At 39.1% G+C, this 23912-nt stretch overlaps 1 protein-coding gene across 2 annotated transcripts in view; it reads right to left on the bottom strand.

Moving 5' to 3' along the window:
• mgat4c (mgat4 family member C) overlaps positions 1-23912 on the bottom strand; it is an 89012-nt gene that overhangs the window by 49068 nt on the left and 16032 nt on the right. Inside the window, exon 2 of one of the 2 annotated variants that reach the window (XM_057348412.1) lies at positions 8514-8587. The exons of the other annotated variant lie outside the window; for it this stretch is intronic. The gene's annotated coding sequence lies outside the window, so the exon portion shown is untranslated. The remainder of the gene's footprint in view (positions 1-8513; positions 8588-23912) is intronic. 2 annotated transcript variants of the gene reach the window in all.

Here is a 23912-nt window from a genome sequence, read left to right as displayed (position 1 = left end):
ATTCGCATTTGAACGCACCAAGACATCTGTCCACATGAGTCAATATGAAAACGGGGCGAAAAACAACACCCAGGGCGCTTCTTCGGTCGCGCTACGGCTGTGAATTCACGCTGGCCGCACAGCAGACGGCTCCTCGCGTCATTTTATTAGCACTCAAGGGCAGGAGAACTGGGGTCTGCGGGGAACACAGTCGCTTCGAGAATAGAGGATATGACTAATGCCCTCTTCATTCTGTCAGTATTTCTGCTTGAGTGTGTTTGCGCAATGTAACCTTTATAGTAGTCATACACTCGGTACACTCCTTGCAAACACTCAAAGAAAAGAGAAAATATTGCTTTTAGCTAATAGCTTCATAGCAAATGAAATGTATATCAAAGGAACAGTTCACCCAAATACGATCATTTTTACATTATTTTTAATCATTCTCATGTCATTACAAACCTGACTTATTTTCCTCTGGACAACACCAAAGAAGGTATTTTGAAGAATGTAACTAAAAAACACTGGACCCCATTGACTTTCATTGCATTGGACACAAAACAGCTGAGACATTTCTCAATATATTTTATTTTGTGTTCCACTGAATAAAGAGTCATATACAGGTTTTGAATGACATGACATTGAACTATTCCTTTAAGAGTATACACATTTAAATTAATGCACTGCATATTGATAGTATAGTCCTATAGAATTTGATGAAACATATTCGTATTGAAATTCCTACACTATTATTTTAAACTTTTTGAAATTAAAAAACACATTTTTGACACTGTTGAGGTGTCTTCTGAAAAGGAAACACATGTAAGCTTACTTGAGTGAAGTCTCTGTGAAGCAGAGACTTAGGCAAACATCTCCAATTGGCCTTAATTAAATTTCTTTGCTATCTAGGAGAAATAACTGATGTGATTAGTTTTTCATACAGGGAAACACACTGCATAAAGGCCAGCCATCTAGTATTTAAGAACTAATGTCAGCTTTTAAAGACACCTACGTTAATTCTGATATGAAAATTCAACATATTCTGTATCCACAAAATGCGATCCTCAAATCCACACACTAAGAGCCTTCAATCAAGTTTGACAAAACTAGACATTATTTTATCTAATTCATCTCTCAGAAATCCTAAATGTGATGTACACACAGTCTGCCCTGGTTTTGTAGGAAAAGAAGTCACAGATCAGGGCACAGAGAGTAAGAAGGAGAGAGAGAGACTGGATTTTCACAGGGAGGAGTGAATCCATGGAGGGGGAAGAGAGAAAGAATGTCTGCTCATTATTCAGCCTGGCACTCGAGGCCACAGAAAATAGCTCTCTTCATTTTTCTTGTCAAGCTGTGGCTCTGTTAATGGTGTGTTCTCAGTCAGTGGTGAGACAAAGGGGTGGCTTTAGCCAGCACAACGCATGCAGATAGTCAGGATAAGCACCACGACCCTTTCTGTTGGTCGTCACCGCTTATGAAAGCTTACATCATAGATAAAACACCCTAAAAGAATGGTTCACCCAATATGAAATTGTGCCATTATTTACTCACCGTCATATATTTGAAAAATTGTATGCTGTAGAATTTTCAATTTACAATGACAGCTCATACTAGTGACAATTTCTCAAGAAATTGTGTAAAACACACAAAAAAGTAGCCTAGATGACTTGGGCACTAAATTGTAAGTTTTGTGTGAGAATTTTACTCTAGAATATTCTGAAAAGTTTAACCATAGCCGAGTTCCTGCGAGGATCAGCCGGCCAATAAGCAGAGCTGAAATAGCCACTTTCCATTAAACAGCGAGAACAGTGAATTATAACCGTTGCTTGGTATTGTGTCCGATCCTCTATTTGGCTCAGGATTGGACTAATTCAATGAGCTAATAAGCCGAGCAGCTGGGACTCCGCTGTTGGGTTCCATGTGCCGAGAGTGGACCAGCCACATTACGCACATATTTTACTGGTGACAGGATCTTGTCCATTTGCATGCATGGAAAAACATGCAATGTCAAATTCCACTGAGAACTCATGGATTATGCATCTATATTGGAGAAAACACAGTGGGATTACATCTATAATGGATTACGGATAATAGCTTCCATATGGAGAGATTATAAGCAAAGTGCTTTCTCGCAGCAAAAATACATGACACAATCGCTATAATCAGAATGGCGGCAAATCGAGTCATCTATCTTCCTTGAATGAATGCAGGACAGCCATGACAGAAACCAGGGTTTCAGCCACTTGTTAGTGAAAGCAATCGCACAGCATGTGTATGTCTGTCTGACGGTGTCTCCACAAATTAAGCATCCGTATGTTCTTCATTTCTATGGGGAGAAAAGAAGCCTACGTCCTTTTGATCTCTATATAAATCTATACATAAAAACCAAATAACCATTCAAACTGAGGTGTCACGGATTAATAATATTTCTGTCATCTATCCAATCTCATGGTTCTCCAAAGACGTCATAACACATATTTTTACCCAAGTAGCAAAATCACATCTGGTGTTTTCCACACATGGAAAATGCGGAGTGATCGATTAGCTGTCATGTTCAGTAGCAACTGTGCTTGGTTTTTATATATATTTTTACACACAAAATAAATAAATGTTTGATTGTGTCATATCTTGCTTGAGGTACTAAAAATGATACATACAGTATAAAATATAATATTTCTACTGTATATACTGTAACATATTGCAAACTTTTACAATGGATTCTTGCATGCCAATCTGAAAATCAACATCCTCAACACAGCCTTCTGGATTCCCCTAAAAATTATCAATGCACAACATACATTGCATTATAATAGGGAGCCAGTGCGATAGTGACGACGTGTTGCCAGTGTTGTGGGAAATAAGGGCGCGGAGCTGACTCCTGAGAGTCACAGATAACCCTGAGCTCCACGGTCAAAGTTCCTCATTTAAGTGCTTCGCTGTTACTGTCGCTTCTGCAGAAAAGACAAACTGTGAATAAGAGCACGAGCTGTGTATTTTAAACAATGAGAGTTCATCCAGGTAAATGTACGGCAACCACCCACCAGCTAAGGATGAACCTGACGGTACAGCTGAACTTGAGAATGCGATAATGATGTGGGGAAAGTAACTGTCGTGAAACAGGTGGAAGAACCCAACTGCAGGCAGCGGGGGGTTAACACAAAACAAGATTTATTAAACACAAAACAAAAACCCACGATGGGGAAAACATAATACATTAAACTAATGTTTAACAAAGAACAATAACACTGACTAGACTGACTAAGACAACAACAAGAAGACGAGGCTACAAGACTAACTGACTAACTGACTAACTGACTAACTAAATCACAGGAACAAGGTAGCAAGCAAACGAGCACACATCCAAACAATGAAGTGACCAAAGACAATGAAACGTAAGGACTATATAAAGGGGAATACAAACGAGGGATAATAACACAGGGCAGGTGAGGTGTAATCAAACACGGCCGGGAAACAACACAGGAAACGAGAGGGGCGGTGCCAATGACGCGACACTGGAGAGAACGCATATTATGTTATGATAGACAATAATATGATTCTCTCCACATAAAACCTAAGGCTTTGTCATGACTCTGCCACAAGATCAAGCATTACATGACATAGGGAGGCAGAATCATGACAAGTAAGACTTGAGAAAAATACTTGTGAACAAAGGAGATTATTTTGCTTCTGTTGTTCCCCTAAAGAAGTTGTTGGATAATGTAAATGCTTCAGTAAAACCAACATAAATGAAAAATAATCAATTTAAAAGATGACATATTACATCACTAAAAGCTACTATAATGTAGTTTGGAAAAAATGGAAAAAATTAGGCGACCATTTTCATGTAATCAGCATTTCTAGATGTACCGTGGCCATTCCAGTCCTGTGTCTGTTGAATTTCAACAAAATCAAACCTCAGGAGTGACAAAGTCATCCAACAGCAATGTGAAAGACTGACAGCATGGCAAGACACATGAACACTGTATAAAAAGTTTAAAACATTAAAAGCAATTTTCAAACTCTTCATGTACAAATACTACTGTTGCATTGCTTAAAAGTGAATATGGACTTGTTTTCTTTGCAGCATTCGGGTCTGAAAAAATACTGAGCATCTTTTCTGTTATATTGATCTGTTTCTCAAGTTTTCATTTTCTCCAAATAAATGCAAATAGAAACAATATTTCTATTTGGAAGAAATATTGTTGGTAGTTCACCGATTGAAACAAAAATGATCAATTTACCTAAACATATATCTAGTACATCAGATTTTTTTAAAATGGTCTCTTAATTACACGGCTGTATATGGAGAATATACAGTTACAGAGATTTGGGCTGATCTGGGAGCTGTCCATGGTGCTGATGATACAGAATTTACATCTCGCTTTCTGAATTATTCTATTGCATAAATGAAACAAAACCTCAAAGTGAACAAAATATGATCCAATTTGAATGCAAGTGGATGTGAAGAGCTTTTCATTTTATTCTTAACCTCAAAAAAGAGAACCTGCGATTGGAACACAAGCTGTTCCTGAAACTCAATGGCCCCAGGATATTTCCACAGCAGGTTCAAGCAGAGTGTAGACAATTTCTAAATCGTACTACAGCGCTTTGAAGACGTGCTCTCACGTCTCACAATGAGCTCAGAAGGAGCAAAACGTTTTGCAACTTTTTCAGGATAGAATTGTTCTAACCCAAATAACTCGCATTGTTTGATAAATCAGCATTGACCTCTGTTTGCACACTCATTGGTCCCTGATTTGTTTTTATACTGTATGGCTTTAATTAGCTTTGGACCTTGCTTCAGGGAGATTTGTAAATCCATATTAATATTTGCCCAGTGTGTAGAGAGGACAATATCTTCATATCCATTCTTATTAAGGAGCTGGACATTTTAAATCATTTTGCTTTTTTTTTTAGCTTTCTGTTTACATTGGCCTAGAGGGATATGGTTTTATTATATTCATCTGACTGCAACCTTGGAAAAACCATCTTCCTTTTATCCACATCCAATAAATTTACTACTTATTCCTTGTAGGTCTTCTGATAATTGTGTAATTCCAAATGCACATAATTGCAATTTGACAGCCATTCAAGATGAAAGATAGGTAGTGTGTCCTCAGGCACTGCTGGCTTTTTATTGACTTTTTATTTCCAGTAGATCTAAGCCAGAAAATTTAAATTGTGTTTGTTCAAGTACTGCAGTGAGTTCAAACATCTCTTAAAACCCTTATATTATTGAAATCTCAAAATCGAAAGTGTCTGACATAAATTCAAACAAAATCTGACAAAAACATGTTTTTGAATCTCATTGTGACTTCGCTCATTTATTAAAAAAAAGAACAGTTTTAAGTCTAAATTCTGATGGAATGAGTCAAAATGTGTTGTCAAATGGCCACTAATCCCACCTGGCATTGCTTATTAATGCTCCAATATGTTATCACTGTAACATACAGCCTCTCATGGATTATTTTTTTAATATAACACAAAAATAAAATTCAATTCAATTTTATTTTATTTATATAGCGCTTTTCACAGTGTGCATTGTTCCAAAGCAGCTTTACAGGAGCAAATAAGAAAAACACAGAAAGGTAAAACACAGCACAGTGCATGGTGTTTATAGACCAAGCAAGATCATTATAATAAATAATATCTAATAAATAAATGAATAAATAAATAAATGCAGTCTCCCGGTGAGCAAGCCAACACTGCACTGCTCTGCTGTGGCGAGGAACCCAAACTCCAATGATGAATAATGGAGAAAAAAAAACCTCGGGAGAAACCAGGCTCAGCCGGGAGGGCCAGATCTCCTCTGACGTGTCATAGCTGCACTCAGTGACCCCGACCAAAGCCACCGAGCAACGTCCACGAAGAACAGGGAGAGCCCACGAGCCGCGACCCAGGAAGCCCCACCCGCCGAAACCGTGCAGGTCCAACCCGGTCCCATTCCGCGATCAACAACAGACAACAGAGGAACAACCAGGGAAAAGTAGTAATGGCATAATTAACTTTATTCCTCTGTTGTCCGACATCGACCACAAAACAAGACCAACCAGACCAGACCCACACAGTCCCAACAAATGAAACGCCCCGAACCACAACCAACAAGCCCCCCCACTCCCCACAACACCCACCCAGCTACCTCCAATCAAAGTCACTGAGTGCAGCCATAACTTCAAACTGCTGTCGTGTGATGTAAGTTTAGCATTAAATACCAAGTATTGTAAATTTAGCATTTATGTGACAGGTAGTCCGTCTTTGCTCTCGGCTGGGGATGGAATTGTCTGAGCTGGGCCGGCCAGATGGTCGCCTTTTTCTTGGGTGGTGATGGAATTGCCTTGGATGGAGCTGGATGGTCAGTCAGTCCGCAGGCTCTCGCAGGAGGATGGCACGGGATTTTCAGATGTAGCTGGCGTAATCTCTAGTTGTGGATGGGCATATGACGTTCATCTGGGTCTGGCGGAATCTCTCCCTACCTCGGGATGGGCATCCCGAGGCGAGGGCAGAAACAGAAAGAGAATAATTAGCGTAGCTGCTGTTCATTAGCTATGTATTAGTGAATGCTTGGCTGAAAAGATGTGTCTTTAATCTAGATTTAAATTGGGAGAGTGTGTCTGACCCTCGAATAGTATCGGGGAGGCTATTCCAGAGTTTAGGTGCTACGTATGAGAAAGCTCTACCCCCTTTGGTGGATTTAGTTATTCTAGGTGTTATCAAAAGTCTGGAGTTTTGAGATCTTAGAGAGCGTGATGGGTTGTAGTGTGGTAGAAGCTCTGTTATGTAGGTAGGGGCTAAACCGTTTAAGGCTTTATAAGTAATTAAAAGAACTTTAAAGTCAATACGATACTTAATGGGTAACCAGTGAAGGGTTGATAACATTGGGGTTATGTGATCGTATTTTCTGGACCTGGTTAGAACTCTGGCAGCTGCGTTCTGAACTAACTGTAGTTTGTTTATTGATGATGCAGGACAACCACTAAGCAGTGCATTACAGTAATCAAGTCTTGAGGTCACAAATGCATGAATGAGCTTCTCTGCATCAGCCACACATAAAATATTTCGCAGTTTGGCAACATTTCTAAGGTGGAAGAAGGCTGTTTTTGTGACATTTGAGATGTGATTTTTAAATGACAGGTTGCTGTCTAATATAACGCCAAGGTCTTTAACTGTATTTGTTGGAGTAACAGTGCAGCCTTCAATTTGCAGGTCATAATCCGAAATATTCTGCTCACGTGTCTTTGGTCCGATAAGTAATATTTCTGTTTTATTAGAATTTAAAAGAAGGAAATTACAAGTCATCCAATGCTTTATATCGTCGATGCACTCTGCCAATTTGGATAGCTGGAAGGAATCATCTGGTCTTGATGAGATATACAGCTGAGTATCATCTGCATAACAGTGGAAGCTAATTCCATGCTTTCTAATAATGTTTCCAAGGGGCAGCATGTAAATGGAGAATAGCAAGGGTCCTAAAACCGATCCCTGAGGTAATCCATAATAAAACAGTACATTATGTCTTCCAAGAGCTTTGTTTCCTTTCTCCCACTTTGCTTCTTTCAGACTATGAACATCGTAATGACAGAATGTTCAGGAAGATTACAGATGAGTGGTTGAGAATCCTTCCTAGCGTCCTCTGCTATTATTTTCGATTGGAGATAGCTTTTTCAATATGTCTTGCTCTATTTTCTCTCTCTCTCTCTCTGATGGATACCTGTTTTAGCCAGTAGATTCCTGTATGACAGGAGGCTCTCCCAACCCTGATGAAACTGAGAGGAACTTTCTCAAGCTGTCAAAGATTTCCTTCTACCTCACATCACGACAGGCAAACCTTCATTACAGCCTCTCGTGCTCTTTCTACTTCTTGCGCACACACAAAATACAAAATCAGAGATTGGTCTGCTGTCAAATTGGGACTAAGGCTGATCTCTTTCGGAAGAAAGAAAAAGAATGCGTTTGCTGAACGCTGAACCTTTCTAAAAACGCAGCGTGGGATAAAAAAGGTGTTATCTGCTATCGTCTCACAATTTATTTTGCGGTTTCAAACCGTATTGAACAGCTCTCACAAAAAACTCTCCAAAATACACTCACAAAATAAACTCAACACATGTTGACAAGATGTTTTTACACTGTCTACCGGCCATGCACTACTTCGGCAAAGATAAATTGGATTATCATCATGTTACTCTCATTTCATGTGTTGGAAATTGAAAATGCGTGTACACAGAATTAGCAAACATGTTCATCTATTATGACAACCCAAAATCAATAATGCAATCCTGTTCATTGAAGTTGGGGTTAGAGGGCACACATGAATTATGAATGATATGAAAAGACATCCTGAAGATTCAGGCATGCACTCTGGGAATTCCTTGTCTTTTTTATAGATCTGTTAATAAAGGCGAGCCCACAGGGATGCAACATATAGCAGATCAATAGAGCTCTAAGACAGGCAGCCAATAAGCAAGTGCCACACAAAGCAAGACAGATAAAGGCAGGCAAAAGTCAATAAGACTGTAAATACATCCAGCAGCACTCACTTATATAGCTGATCCTACAGGCTATCATTGGTGGGGGCTTTCGGCACAAATCAAATTGGCATTAATTTTAAAGTCTGCAACAGAAACAGAACACAAAAACAAAATGAAAAGCTGCTGTGGTTAAAATAATAATTTAAAGAAATCATAAAGGGAGAGAATGCGTGGGAGGTGGAGTTGAAGTAACGGCCAGAATACACTTGAACTAAGTCACACTCGATGTTGGGCCTGTGGAGAGAAACTCCATTGATCTTTTTTAAACAGCAGTGCCAGTTCATCATTCTGGGAGACACTTGCGATCGATCCCTCCATTCGTTTGTTTGTGATATTGTTACTTCAAAGCTGGTCATAGAGATAATTCCCACCCCTTGCCACACATCTCAAAAGCTGAGAAATGTCCACATTAAGGGACAGGGATGGACGGGGAAAGGGTCTGTCCAAATCAGACGGAGCTGTTAAACACATTGAAGGACTGCTTCGTTCAAAAATGCAGACAATGTCATTATTTTCTCACATTCTTGTTGTTCTAGGATGTCAGAATATACATAGACAAAAGTACTGGGATGCCCCAATGCAGACCAGTCAAGTTGTTCCACACTAGACTGAATCAATTATTTTCTTTTTCTTTTATTGTGCACAGCATTGTCAATTGTTGGAATAGAAAAGGGCCCTGACGAAACTGTTGCTTTAAAATTAGAAGCACATAATTCTTCAGAATACTGTATCATCATATGCTGTAGCATTTGAGCTCACGGAAATGATTAAAGGAACTTGTTCATTACTTTTGTCCATATAGTGCAACCACATGTGTGCTGTCTTTTTGGAGGTTAAATGTCATTTCATGAAGATATAGACAGATTCCATAAACATTTCGTCAGTAGTGTTCAAAGGGAAAAAAGAACAGAAGCACACGTGCTTGGATCAACAAAGGAGATTAAACATTACCCGAATTTTCATTATTTGGTGAACTCTGTAACCAAAATCCATGGTTTTTGTTTCTGCATGAAAGGAAGCATACTACCACCAAAGTTGTATTCCATTAACAACATGCGAGCCAAAAAACCTTGAGGAACATACACGCTCCAAAGCACATCTCAAAGTGCAGATAGTGAACATTTTATTACATTCAGTGGGCACTTTCATCTGAATCTTGTCTTTAATCATTTTTCAGTATCCTTTAAGCCTGGATTGAAAGTAAAAGTGGGGGATGTATCCACAAGCCCCTCTCTCCCTTCCACGACAGAAAAAAAACCTGAACCTATGACCTCCACCGCTGCTATAAAAAACCTCCAGTTATCTTGGGTAAAAGCTAATGCAGCTTCAAAGGATGTAGACGGTATAGAAGACAGACATTTGGCGGTTATAGTTAGTATATCGGAGAGAAACACGGCTACTGCTGTCTGATCATCTAGATTTAGATAAACCTACATAAAAAGGCTTTATCTCAGAATTATATTGGATTTTCAGTGTACTGTGGTATTAACAAAAAATCAATTTGTTAAAAGTCAAAACACTTATTTCGAAATGCACAAAGTTACCATTTAATATTTACCTTTACTGTAATTGCTGCACACTTGTACCCTTTCATAATTTTAAACCAACCTTTAAAATGTGGCTCTGTTCCTGTCTGGTATCCAACAGGGAACGCTTGTCCACCCCTTCTGAATCACTCTCTACAGGCCTTTAAAATACTATTAATATCTAATGGGCTTCCTCATTAGATGCCCTTCCAAACATGCTCTGGCTATTATGAGCTCCATTTACCGACGGGCCTCATGTCTGCATGCCCAAATGCGCGTCGTCTGCCTTTTCCAATTCCCTCTGCGTGTTGCTAACATCTAGACGGGCATGAAATCCCCCAATCACGAGAGACCGCCTGTTGGAGTGCCTGTGTAGCCCGAATGCTTGTTTTGAAAAGATTGTATGAAGTGTGAAGAACAGAGAAACATGTTTACATCTAACATGTTTTTTTCCTTCCCAGAAAAGCTTGAGTAATCCCCTACTGTATGTAGAAAGCGACATCTGACTGTAATATTACACACTGCTTGACCTTGAAATACATTAGTAGCACACACAGACGATTCCATAGAGAGACTGGCATTGTGAAAACAACCTGGCACAGCTCTTTTTATTTGTGAGAAGTCATGTGGCGCATGTATAAAATATACTGTAAAGTACTATGTTTTAGAGCTTTATTGAGAAAATATATTGAATAGAAATTAGGGATGCATGACATTATCGGCACGCAGATATTATCAGCCGATATTGGCTTATAAATTAAATATCGGCATTGGCCCGATATGAAAAATTATGCCGACATGCTTTATTAGGCGCTACTCACAAAAAGGTGAATTTTAACATTTCTGCTGATACAGCTACTACAAGATAAAAAATCTATTTTATAAATATAAACTCACTGAAGGGAACCTGCCAGTGTCAGTAATGGCTCACAAACACACCAGCTAAAATTGGCCAATCGCTCTCAGGCATTTAATGATCTCTCCCATAAACCCCCCTATCCAAGGAAAATAATGAGTAATTAACACAGCGAGTGGATTACATGATTGGAGAGACTTGTGGATTAATGTGCAGCGTTATTCCTAAAATCCCCAAACTGCAATGACTGCCACTCCTTTTAAAGGCCAGTTTCCACTCAAATTGCACGAGAGAATGTGTCAGAAAATTGCAGGGTGATAAAATGGCTAATCATAAAGCTAACTATTACAGCGGATGAGCCTTTTCCTGAAATAGTTTTGATTTTTTTTGAGGAGTGAAAGACAGATCAATGCTTAATTGACAATAACAATGGATATAGGAAACTACAGTGAAATGACACTTCATTGACCAATTCACACAGCCACCCACTCAAAACTGCTCAAAGCAAACACGCACACATGCACAACACACTCCTGCCTTGTGGGGATCTGTTGTCTGGTGACAACTACATCAGCTTTCTGGAAGAGGGACGAGAGCCAGGCTAAAAGGTTCTGGCAGGCGGTCTTCACGCAGACATGCTGTTTCAACCCTTACTTCCACTCTCACATCTCATCTGTGCTTTTCTGAGAACGAGTGATAATGTACTTTTCTTACTGTGTCAAACAGGTGGCAAATTCAATTAGTACTGTACTTTCACATGGATGTGAAATGGCACGAAATCGGCTCCATTAGAATTAATCTGCATAATTTGAGTTAGAAATGATTTAAAGTAGACATTTAATAATAAAGAAAAGCTAGTGTTCTCTGAAGCAACATTGCAAAAGACTGCAGGCATGAATTTCATGCGCTTTCAAACCACGTAAAAATATGCATGCAAAGTAACTTACAGTTTTATATTTCAACAATAACACAGCACGAGAATGAGTAAATTCAATAAATGTAATAACAGATTTAAACATTTTGGGCTATCTCTTTAAATAGTAATCATACTTTTTAATTATTTTGTGGAAGATGTGTTCTAAACAATGGTCTATAAATAACTGGATTGCACCTAGAACGGTAAACCAACGCCAGGAGGTGAAGCCACCGTAAGCGATTGCCATCTTGGTATGCCCAACTGACAGAGAGCGCTATTGACTTAACAGTCAAAATGACGACCTAAAATCGCTTCATGACTTAACAGTCTGTAATTATCTGTATTTAGATTTCAGAATAAGCACATTTGGCATATGTTGAGGTGTCTCGTGAGCAGTGTTGGGTGTAACTAGTTACTAAGTAATTAGTTACTGTAATTTAATTACTTTTCCCTTGAAAAAGTAAAGTATGGTATTACTATTATTTTTTCTGTAATTTAATTACAGTTACTTCTGATGTAATTAAACTAAATACTTTGTGTAATATACAGTATGTGTGTGCAATAGTGGAATTGACATCAAAATTCAAAGTCTAACTTTAAAATCCTTGCTTTAATGTATAATTCTCACATCTGTAATACTTTGGTCAGTTAATAAGAGAACTTTATGTAGTTTAATATTATTTATTTGAATTAATTAAATAAGCCGTTTCATGTCTATCCTTCAATCACTTAACTAATCAAGGTTGATGTAGGATATAGAAAGTAATTAGTAATAAGTAACTAAATACTTTTTGGAGAGAGTAATTTGTACAGTAATCTAATTACACTATTGAATATGTAATTAGTAACTAGTAATTAATTACTTTTTCAGAGTAACTTACCCAACACTGCTCGTGAGTATGCTGATCTGATATGTACGCAACTGCAATGAAAATGACACAACTCACCAATCGTCACATCTAATGAGATGGGAAAATTCCAGACTTTAAATAATGAATCATTTACGTGCTTAAGACATTTGCGTTGTAAGAATGTACTGTGTAACTTTAGATATAAAAACGGGTACTGGTAAATTACTGATTTATCATTAACATGTGATAACTCCCTATTTATAATAATGTATGCTTGGGCATACCAATATGGCGGCACGGAAGCTTCAGTGTAATGACGTCATGAGCAATCCAGTAATTTATAAAGATCAGTGGTTCTAAATCCATTTGGAGCAGCAGGTGCAACATGAATGGCTTGAGCCACTGCCCATATCCCCTTACGGGCTGAAGCACCCTTTGGTGGGTGAAATTGAACGGTATAGCTGAAGAGGAGAAGAGAGGATTCAGCGCTAAAAACGTTTTCTTATTACACCGGTAAAGGTCTGCATATTCCACTCCGCGTTTATTTGACACTCGCTCCTCACAGTCTATGTCTGTGTAACCGGTTCTCCTCCTCGAACCAACGTCGGTCCGGATGGGAGACAGGCGCTATAACGAGGAGGCTAAAGGCGTCTGTCGCTACAGCAGTCGTCTAACGAGGAGGCATAGCGTCTGTCGCTAGAGCATCTCTGTTGGTCGGGGAGTGAGGTTTACCTTGCACAGCTCTCTCTATGCAATGTGCATAGTGAGGTGAGGTTTACACACTATGCAGTGTGTAAACCTCACCTCACTCGCTAGAGCGTCTCTGTCGGTCGGGGAGTGAGGTTTACCTTGCACAGCTCTCATTCGCTGGTCTCCGTTACATCCACTCACTGGAGACGACAGATTGTTCCATCGACGATGCATGTAAAGGCTAGAGTCTACTAGCTGTTGTTGCTACACTTTCTTTGCTTTTAGAAAAAACGTGTTACGAAAAGAGTGTTGTGTTCTGCAGACAGCTCTGAATACAAACCAGTAATAAAGAGTTTATTTCTAATATTTCCCGTACTGTGACCATAAGCGGTTCTTGTAAATAATAACTGCAATATGCAAACACTGTTAAATCCATCCATGCAAGTAAATAAAACATAAAAACATTCTGCTAACTAATAGACAAAGTAAGAACAACCGAACTACCGGATGCATGAAGGGACAAACTGCTTGTGCTTTTTTAAACCGTTAGATATAAAGTAATTAAAAGATTAAAAACGATTTATGCACAACACCCCCCCCCATTAAGAGATAATGGCTAATCTGCAAATATCTTTTAACACCAAAGTCATGAATCATAGATGAATCTTGCAAACGTCTAACCCTTGGCAGTTTGCATCTAAAATGAACAACATTCAATCTTCTGAATAATGTTTCTATGCTGACGCACAGGTTGTAGCGTAACCGCCCGCGAGAGGCGCACAAAATGGCTTTTGAAAATCAATAGGGTCTCAGCAGAGCATAAAAAATCAGCCTCTCTATAACCTTAAAACTATTAGTTTGGTGCTTTATGTGGCTTTTCCAGTGACCTAATGCGCTTAAATTTTCCATTCTGCCCCCAAGCGACTTCTTTTTTATGAAAAAACATTCCGACTTCCACGCCTCAGAACATATTTTTCTCATGCTGCTCGCAAACAAACTTGTTCTTGACTAAACCAGCTGTGGACAGAGAGGCTGCGAGGAAACTAGAGGCTGTCACAGCTGCGCCGGTCCACGGTCAATCGGATGCGGGATGTGCACCTGCGCGAGGTGCTTTTACGACCAAAGCGCCCAGTTACTCCATCACATATTACTACGATCAGTAGAGCACGTAACAGATGCTGCGTAGAATAACAATTACGGTTCGGTTTGTCACAGTTCAGCACAATTCTTTCGGCCCATTTGTTATGTGAGCACAAGTGAACAACCAAAGTCAGCGACATCTATATTTTCAATCCTGTCCTTGATGACTACATGACTCCAACTGTCAAGTATGAACAGTAATTCAATTTCAGGTGGGAAACGTCCTCTCGTTTGCGTTCGATTGACATTATGAGGCCATAATGGGGGGGGGGCATTGTGTAAGCAGGTGGTAGATTTATATTTAGGATGGTATTAGTAAATGTGGCTGACTTGTTTGAAAATGAATGAAACCCTACGATAGGCCCGAGAGCGATTCAGACAACTGCGTTCCCCTGCCGCAGGTAAGGGCAGCTCACTGTTCTCCACATTCAAGTGTTCGCACAACTACCGCAGAGCATCCCCTAAACATGTCACTGCTCATCTTGCTAATTACCGTCATTACACACCAACACGTGCTGCGCTCCTGCCTGACTAACTGCACACAGCTGTCAACCTCCATTACGGTGTGTGGGGGAAAAAACAATGCAGGTCTAACCCAAAAGGTATTATCATGCATTTTGTAACAAAGGTGCTAACAATTTGGAGATCCTGTTACAGTTGTGTGTAAGAAGTGGAAAATGCTCAAACTATGAATCCAATTGAAAACTTACTAACACAGATGGAAAAAGAGGAAGTGGATATGCACACAGGGTCAATTCCTACAGACACAAACTTTAAAGCGTTATAAAATAAGCTTGAAGATTTTAACCATTACTGCCTGGAAAATTTTCGGTGACCATTTGTGGGGCATGTTGTCACAGTGTATGCAGCAAAATGCAGTAAGTACAAAATAATTCATAAAGCAGGTAACATACAAACATACTGTACCACTGTTTTGCTAACAGATATTGTATTTCATAAATGATTTAACAATACATCACAAAACTTGAGAAAAAAATTCATAGCTGTTGGGAAGAAGCCTTGCATCTCCATATTTCACCTATTTTTTTTCATAAATCATTACTATTTGTCACCCTTCACATATTTATGTGGGTTTTGCACATATTTGTTAAAAATAATAAGTATTAAAAAGAGCTTATGACAAAATCTCAAACTCCACTTGATCCTTAAACTCTCCCCCTATTAATAACATAAAACTGTGCACTTCTGCAATTGAAAGAAGTTTGTGTGAAAGTAACAGTGCATGTGCTCATATTGGAGACACCTTTGAGGGTTATCATAAAGTGGAACTCAAAGCAAACCAGTCAGCAATTTTACTGCTGGCACCACAAACCGAAGAGTCAGAGCCAGCTGTAAATTCTCCTCTTCACATTCATATTCCACTCCTCCTTAGGCGCCACAAAACACTGTCTCCATTTAATAAAAAAGGGGGAAATTCCAGTGTTGCCCATGAAACAATGTGGACTATATATAATCTGAAGAAAAAGCACCGCACTGATCCGGCCAATGTTTTGTTTATTTGAAATCCAACCGATGTCAGCGAGAGTTTGTCTCCACTAATGCACCATCTGTTTAAGGGGCTCCTCATTAAAATGGAGGAGATAAATAAAAATGTCTTACTGTTTTTCAGATGAACCTGCTTTGGACTGGTCATGCTGGGTAAGAGAAAAGCCAAGGGAGTCCAGCCTGGCTTTACTCCAGTACCTAATCCATCAGGTGCTCATTCACAGCAGGAGAAGCTGATAAATTGTGACGAGCAGAGAGCAAAATAAAGCATGTTCTTATCACTGCTATCCGACCACCAGCACAATAGAATGGACATTGATGTGCACTATGATGTACTGTAATGTAAGTTAAAATTTACATTTACAATTATCTTCAAAATTATGCATTTAGAGAAACAAAACATTAGATATTTAAACATTAAAGGATGAGGCATTCTTAATATTTGGCAACGCAGTAAAAAAATACTGTTGGCATCTGAAAAATTTAAAATAATATTCCAACTAATTTCTGTGTACAGCAATGCAGGGGTGGAAAGTACTTGAGTAATTTTACTCTACTCAAGAACATTTTTCAAGTATTTGTACTTTTTGTAAATAATTTAGGTCACACTTCAGTATAAGGGGCAATTCTCGCTATTAACAAACCATTAACTATGATTTTTCCCCCAATTAACTCTTAATTTGTTGCTTATTAATAGTTAGTAAGGTAGTTATTAGGTTTAGCTATTGTGTAGGATTAGGGATGTAGAATATGGTCTTGCAGAATATGTGCTTATAAGTACTAATAAACAGCCAATATGCCAATAATAGGCATGCTAATAACAACTAGTTAATAGTGAGAATTGCCCCCTATACTGAAGTGTTACCAAACATTTACTTCACTACATTATAAAGCATATATTATACTTTTTTTCTCCCTTACATTTCATAGATAATTTTTTAAGTGTTTTGTTTTTTACCTATAATACTTAAGTACATAATTTTTTTGACTAAAATTTTAATGTACTTAAGTATTAAATGTAAACAAAATTGACATGTATTTATCATGAAACCAAATATGAATACATTCTTAAATACAGTGCATACATTCTATCACTGTTTCATTTCATTTTACAGTTTTGCTGTAGTACACAGATGTACTATCTTTGATGCTGTTCACATCACCAGTATATTTTCTTTTATCCGCCTGCCATCATTTAGGCCAGTTGAAGGTCACTGGAGAATGAACATTGGCTCTTTAACAAGCCGACATATGATACACTCTAATGGTTTGGCTTTAACCCTAATGCCAAGACAATTAAACTTTCCATTAAGCTCACGGTCTGAAATACAGTCAATCGTTCTCCCGACCTAAATAAAGTATTCAATTACACAAGGCTTTTTTCATTTCATCGTATCATTGTGAAAGACAGAAACTGCAGTGCAAAGACAGTAACCTCGCTCTCTTTGTTTCTTCTACTGCGTCTCTGATATTCTGTCCGCACACATTCTGATGGTGAAACAGTGGGAACTCTGATGCCTAGTAAGCTCGATATTTACGGTTCTCTGCACTCAGAACTGCTTTTCTTGGAGAGTTTGGAGAGCTCTGAAGGGAAGGACACATGGGAAAACACTACAGGCTATGTAGGGGAGAGCGGGAGCAGCTTAGCCTAAAAACCCCTGAGGCACCAACCACAGTCGGCCTCCATAGTCGAGAGACATTTATAGCCGACTTTCTTCTTTCCTCACTTCTCTTTTCCATTCCCTTCCTCACGGTTGATGTTTTTAATCGCTATGCAAGCATATAAATTATTTACATTGTTATTTTATGAATTAACAATGACCTTGCATTTGAATGGGGTGTACTAAGTACTATTGTTTATTATCTCTGTAACATCATAAGAAAGAAATGTATCCCACAAGAAACAAAATCCAAAGATGAAATCTCTTTCATATCCCAATTACTGCTCAAAGACATCAATAAGATTTAATGGACAGCAAATGGAAACGTGGTCAAGCATCCTGCTTCTCAGATTTTTCTCCTGAGAAAATGACCCAGACATCTCACAAATGTCTCTTAAAGGGATCTTAAAGGGGTCATATCGCACGGCTAAATCGAATATTATGGTTTGTTTTAGATGTAATGCAATGTGTATACACGATTTAAGGTTCAAAAACGCTGTATTTTCTACATACCGTGCATGTTTGTATCTCCTCTTTGCCCCGCCTCTCTGAAACGCGTTGATTTTTTACAAAGTTCATCGCTCTGAAAAGCGAGGTGTGCTATGATTGGCCAGTTCACCAGTGCGTAGTGATCGGTCGAATACTGCAAACGTGTGACGGAAATGTAACGCCTCTTACCATATTTGGAACATCAGGTTCCAAAGCAATTTTACGGACAGTTACGCCCACCTTACTTGCGTATACATTTGGGCGGTCTTAGTCAATTCATACCACGAACTGACGTAGATTTGTTACACGAGGCGTTTTAGACAGGTCTGGGTGAGCATTCGCTTTTAGATAGAATGCATCTTTTGTTCCGACACTTTAAGTTTCGCAATTTTACGTGTCTAAAACATGCATGGGAAACTTATAACACATCAAAGACATAGAAAAACATGTATTCACGCCATATGACCCCTTTAACAATGTCACAAACTGAGCTCAGATTTGATATTATTAAGAGTAAAAAATAAATACATTGTAACTTCAAGTAGTGATGCTACTACATTTAACTATACATTTATTTAGATGTATTTAGTGTGTATTGCTCTATTCGATGCTGCCGCAGTGGCTGAGAAAGTAATTCTTAAAAAAAGTATTTGTATCAACATCTCTGATAGAATATTACACATTAAAAGGCTATTCCCTCCTTAGCGTCAATGTATTTAGCTCCATTAAGTTATTAGGTTGTGTAGCTAACTACATTTTTAAAAGAGTGGTTTCATTTTAGCTTAACCACTTCAAATTACGAGAAGCCCTTATCTTAGTAAACTGTGTCCTCTACGCAGTTAAAAAGAAACTATCTTGTTTCTCTTTCTGTTTATATCTCCAAATTAGAAACACAAGTGTATATTTTACTGATGGGACGCACTCTGATAGCGCAGGCAATGTAATATCACTTCTGCTCCATCACATTTCTATTACCTCTTAACAAGATGATATCTTGCATGTGTATTTTTCCGACTGCGGCTAGCCGTCTGTATTTATAGCATTTCTCTCCTCGGGCTCGCAGACTATTACTCCTCCACGAGTCTCATTTTGAGTGGTTCCAATCTCCATGTGATGACCCCCCTTATTATGACCTTTGAGAGCACACCATGTCCCCCGTGACCCGCCGCACCGTGCCTGCAATTATCCGTCCTAATTACAGTATAGCTGCCATTGCAATGAATTCTCAGAGAAGCGCTCTCTCGCTCACGACTGCGGAGAATGAGGGGGGAGAGAGCGTGCGACAGAAAGACAGAGAGGAAGAGAACTAGAGAAAGGGCAATCGAGAAAGGAGAAGCGATAGAGAGAGAAATCTCTCTGCTTTGTCGACCCCTCAATGCGACCTGCTCCCAGAGGAAAGCAATTTAACGCTCTGCCGCTTCCAGAGCAGTATATCTGAATCACAAAATAACCTTAGATAAATTACAGGCGGCTACTTTTTTTCGGTTCCCTATCTCCAGTTTGAAGATCTGTAGGCTCACCTCAGCGGAGAGACAAAAAACACATAGCAGGGGGCCGTGGCACACTGTCACTAAGCAACGGTCGCCAAATTGAACACGTAGAGATGCAATGGGTGGGAGGAAGTGGGAACGCAGCGTGCCATCTGAAGAAGACAGTCAGAGTTCCACCCAACAGGAGCCTTCGCTTATGTTCCTCTCTTTCTCCTTATGTGAACGCTAAGCTCCGTCACCCTCTGAAATCACACCCGCAGTTACAGTTCTGTACACACGCTGTAGTCTCGCAGCTTTAGGAAGAAAGAAGTTCTGTAATCTCCGCAGAATCCGTGCCGAGAAACGCTTCAACACAGACACATCTGTCCCGACAAGTGCTTTCCGCAAATCTTTGTTTAGCTTTCCACAAACAGTCCTGGTTCTCCTTTTGTTGTGTGCACGAAAGACCGAGCTTTGTCTATTTACCATCTTTCTACCACTTTGGTCAGCTTCCAGAAACACGGAAGAATTCAATTACATGGTGACTGGGGCCTTGACACGGCCCGCTTCTATTTCAATCACCCAAAGTCGGGTATAAAAGGTGCGGGGGATGTTGTGTTACTGTTGTGTGTGTGCGTGTGCAGGGAACAGCCAATGAGCCGTGCACTGACACCAACAGGCCCACTGGGACCAGGATATTGAGATACTGATCTTTGTTGCTTTGGACGAGAATTTGGGACAAAAGTGATAAGATTGGACCTATGGACACTGGAATGAGACAATTCTTTCTTATTGGTTATTAGAGAAACCTTAAAATCCTATTTTACTACTGTAATCGTATGCATTTTGGAAAGAATGTATCATAAAAAATGAAATGTGCTATTAAAAATAAAGGTTCTGAAAGCATTCTAAAAACATTCTTTGCAGCAATGCCATAGAAAAAGCGTTTTTGTTTTTTTCAAAGAAACCACAAGGTTCTTAAAGGGACAGTTCACCCAAAGATGAAAATTCTGTCAACATTTACTCACCCTTGAGTTGTTCCAAGTCTGATGAATTTCTTTCTTCTGATGAACACTGAGAAAGATATTTGGAAGAATGCTTGTAAGCAAACAGTTCTTGGTCACCATTGACCATAGTAGGAAAAATTAAAATGGTAGTCAAAAGTGCCCCAGAACTGTTTGCTTTCCTACATTCTTCAAAATATCTTATTTTGTGTTCTACGGAACAAAAAGGAATTATAAAGCAATTTTTCTTAGTCAATGGTGGCCAAGCATATCTTTCAACAGTCTTCCAAATATCTTTCTCTGTGTTGTTCATCAGAACAACGAAATTGATACAGATTTGGAATAGTAAATGACGACAGAATTTTCATTTTTGTGTGAACTGTTCCTTTAAAAGAACCATTTCTTTCTTTTTATAATCTTCTTCTTTTTAAAACCTTTAATCTGATGATAAAAACCTTTTATCCAACAGAAAGGTTCTGCGGATGTTAAAAGTTCTTTTTATGCAACAAAATTGAGTCAAATTTGGTTCCACCGTTATCATCCCACTAAAAAATACACCAAAACATTTAAAAAATGTACCGTGATGAAGCTCTCAAATGAGAAAATGTTTCACAGTGTAATTTTAATAAACACAGACATTTTGAATGTGAAGCATAATGTCATATCCAAACTGAAAAATGACTAGATTTTTGTGTGGGAGAGCTGTATGGAAACTCAATTACGTGACAATCACAATTTGTGGATGAGGTTACAGTAAATGCGTGTGTTAGGGAGCTGATCGACTGTCTGCCTACTGCTAGGATACTGCGGGTGTCTGTCGGGTGGAGGAGGAGGTGAGGGAGAACAGAGCGAGACAGCTCGTCAGCATCGCTGTAGGGTCAACCCCCTATTATAACCTGTGCCACAAGTTTGTGAAATTTGTAAACAACACAGGAATAGATAGGTTTGGTATATCCTTTTAAAACATTCTTTAAAGGTTCATATCATACACTTTTCATTGTTTCACTTTTCATCCCAAGGTGAAAATAACTTTTTTTATTACTGCTGTGCCTTTAAGAACAGACTATTGATATATGAAATGAGTAACATCGATTTGCTGTGAGCTGTGAGTTTGCTGTCAACTCCAATATAGCATTTAACTGCCCCATCCTACAATAACAGCCTCTCTGCAGTGCCTGCATTACACTGTGACAAAACAATCCGCAGTGAAATGTGGCAAACTGTTACGGTCAGGCTGAAATGACCAGGGACAATGTTAAAAATAAACATCAGCCTCTCATTTCCAGCCCTGGTGTCATCGGAAAGGATATGCAAAGTGGCGAGTGCTGGGCGCTATGTTTGCAGAACATTCTAAACGGTTTCAAAGTAACAACATAAACAAACCTTAATGTGCATGCATGCTTTTGTGGCCCAAACTTAACTTCCGGTACACATTTCCTGTAGATTATTTACGAAAACAAGCAAAAGAAAAATCAAGTAAACTACATTAGCTAGCAAGTTAAAAGTATGTCTAGCCAGTATTGTTTTGGGTTACCAGTAGAAGAACCGTTACATGGCTAAACTTGTGCGACAAAGTTACACAATCTATTTTACGAATTGTTTATTTAATAAAATAAACATACAACACATTTCAACAAACTGTTTATTTAATACAATTATTATACAATAATATATGAAAATAAATTAATATTAATATCAATTGATTAAAATATAAATAGTTATATATTGTTATTAGGCAATAGCCAGAGCGATCAACAAACACAGACCGGAAGTTAACTTCTGGCAAGTCGCGTGCGTCCGATGAAACTATCTACACTCTTGTTTGTTCTTCTGGTGTTTCTAATTGCATCTCCATCTGTATCACATCACTGTGACTGGGCAGATCAAAATTCTGAACACTAAATACGTGCCATTGAAATTGATCCTATAGCATTCAGATCTTGTCTCTTGACGTTATCATTCTATATATGGCACATACTCAGTTTCAATTAATCTTGCCAGGTCAATTCATGCTTAGCTGTGCTCCGGGAGCAACATACCAGAATCCTGCATAAGAAATTAATTACACTTTCTACCCTCGACATCTGTGCTTTCCTTTGAAAAGCACAGACAGCCGATTTAAAATGCAAGGAAATATTAAAGTCATTCTGCGGCTCTATTTTCATTGCTGTTGGAGTTAAAGAGGAGTTTACATGGCCCAACAGTTCCTGACCTTCCTCGTAAAAAGCATTTGAACGCAGCCCTGTGTGTAATTACCAATCGCGCTGTTGCGTTGCTCATCTAAGCACTCAATAAACCTCTTTTAGAAAGTGAGCTGATAACCACCACAAATGATTTACAGGAAGCCCCGGTGGGCTGATAGATTACACCAACAGCACGGAAGCACCGGAAGACTGTCAGGAAGACAAAGGAAAAAGGTTGTTATGTCAAGAAAACTGACTGACGACAAAAAGCGCTGCGACGATAATTTATTCAGCGAGAACCACAGAAGGTTTGTGATAGCTGCCATATTACTGTGGCAACAGACCCTGTTAATGTATTCCGTCTCAGGCATTGCCTGGGGACAATGTTTTTATGTCACCAGTCAGGAACTGCTGTTGCCGCCACGATTGAACACACTGTCTCGCGTGCGGAGAGACGGAGAGCCATCCTGGTGCTTTAGAGCGTGTGCATATTCTCCGGGCCTCTCTCCGGAAGGGCTGAGGGTATATCCATCAACGGAGGTCTCCCGATCTGGGCGAGGTGTATAAGCAGGAGGCAGCGGTGTGGACGCTGCATTCCCATGCTGCTATAATATGCATCACATTTCTTTATTCCCCAGCGGGTCCACTGTCCTGGATGATTGAGCGGCCGTTTGTCTAAAAAGAGGCCAGATCATTTAACAGCCATTCTTAAAAGTTCCCCGGGGGATTCGCTATTCCCTGCATGCATTCTGCCCAATTTATGCATTAAACTGGTTTATTTCAGATTTAGGGTCCTAATGCATTAAGCACGTGCATGCATATGTGACAGGCTGTGCTTTATAATCTTTTTAAGATTTAGAATTTCAAAATCCTAAAACCTAATGTTTTATTCAAATTTTTTAAATCAGACTTTTGGATTGGCGTGTATGCTAGATTTATCCGTAAGACGTACTATTATATAAGACCTCCTTTAAATGCGATATTTCAGCAACGATAGGAAGCTCCCTAATGAACTCTCTTTCTGTCTGTCTCTCTCTCTTTTTTTATCCACTGCCAGACTTTTAGCAAGACTCCAGGCTGCCATCTCCTCATATCAGACCTCATACAGCCTGCCAGG

This window comes from Triplophysa rosa, linkage group LG12 (genome assembly GCF_024868665.1).
Source record: "Triplophysa rosa linkage group LG12, Trosa_1v2, whole genome shotgun sequence".
In the NCBI taxonomy this organism is placed as follows: domain Eukaryota; kingdom Metazoa; phylum Chordata; class Actinopteri; order Cypriniformes; family Nemacheilidae; genus Triplophysa; species Triplophysa rosa.
The sequence above is the reverse complement of the archived record's forward strand: the minus strand, read 5'-3'. Positions and strand labels throughout refer to the sequence as shown.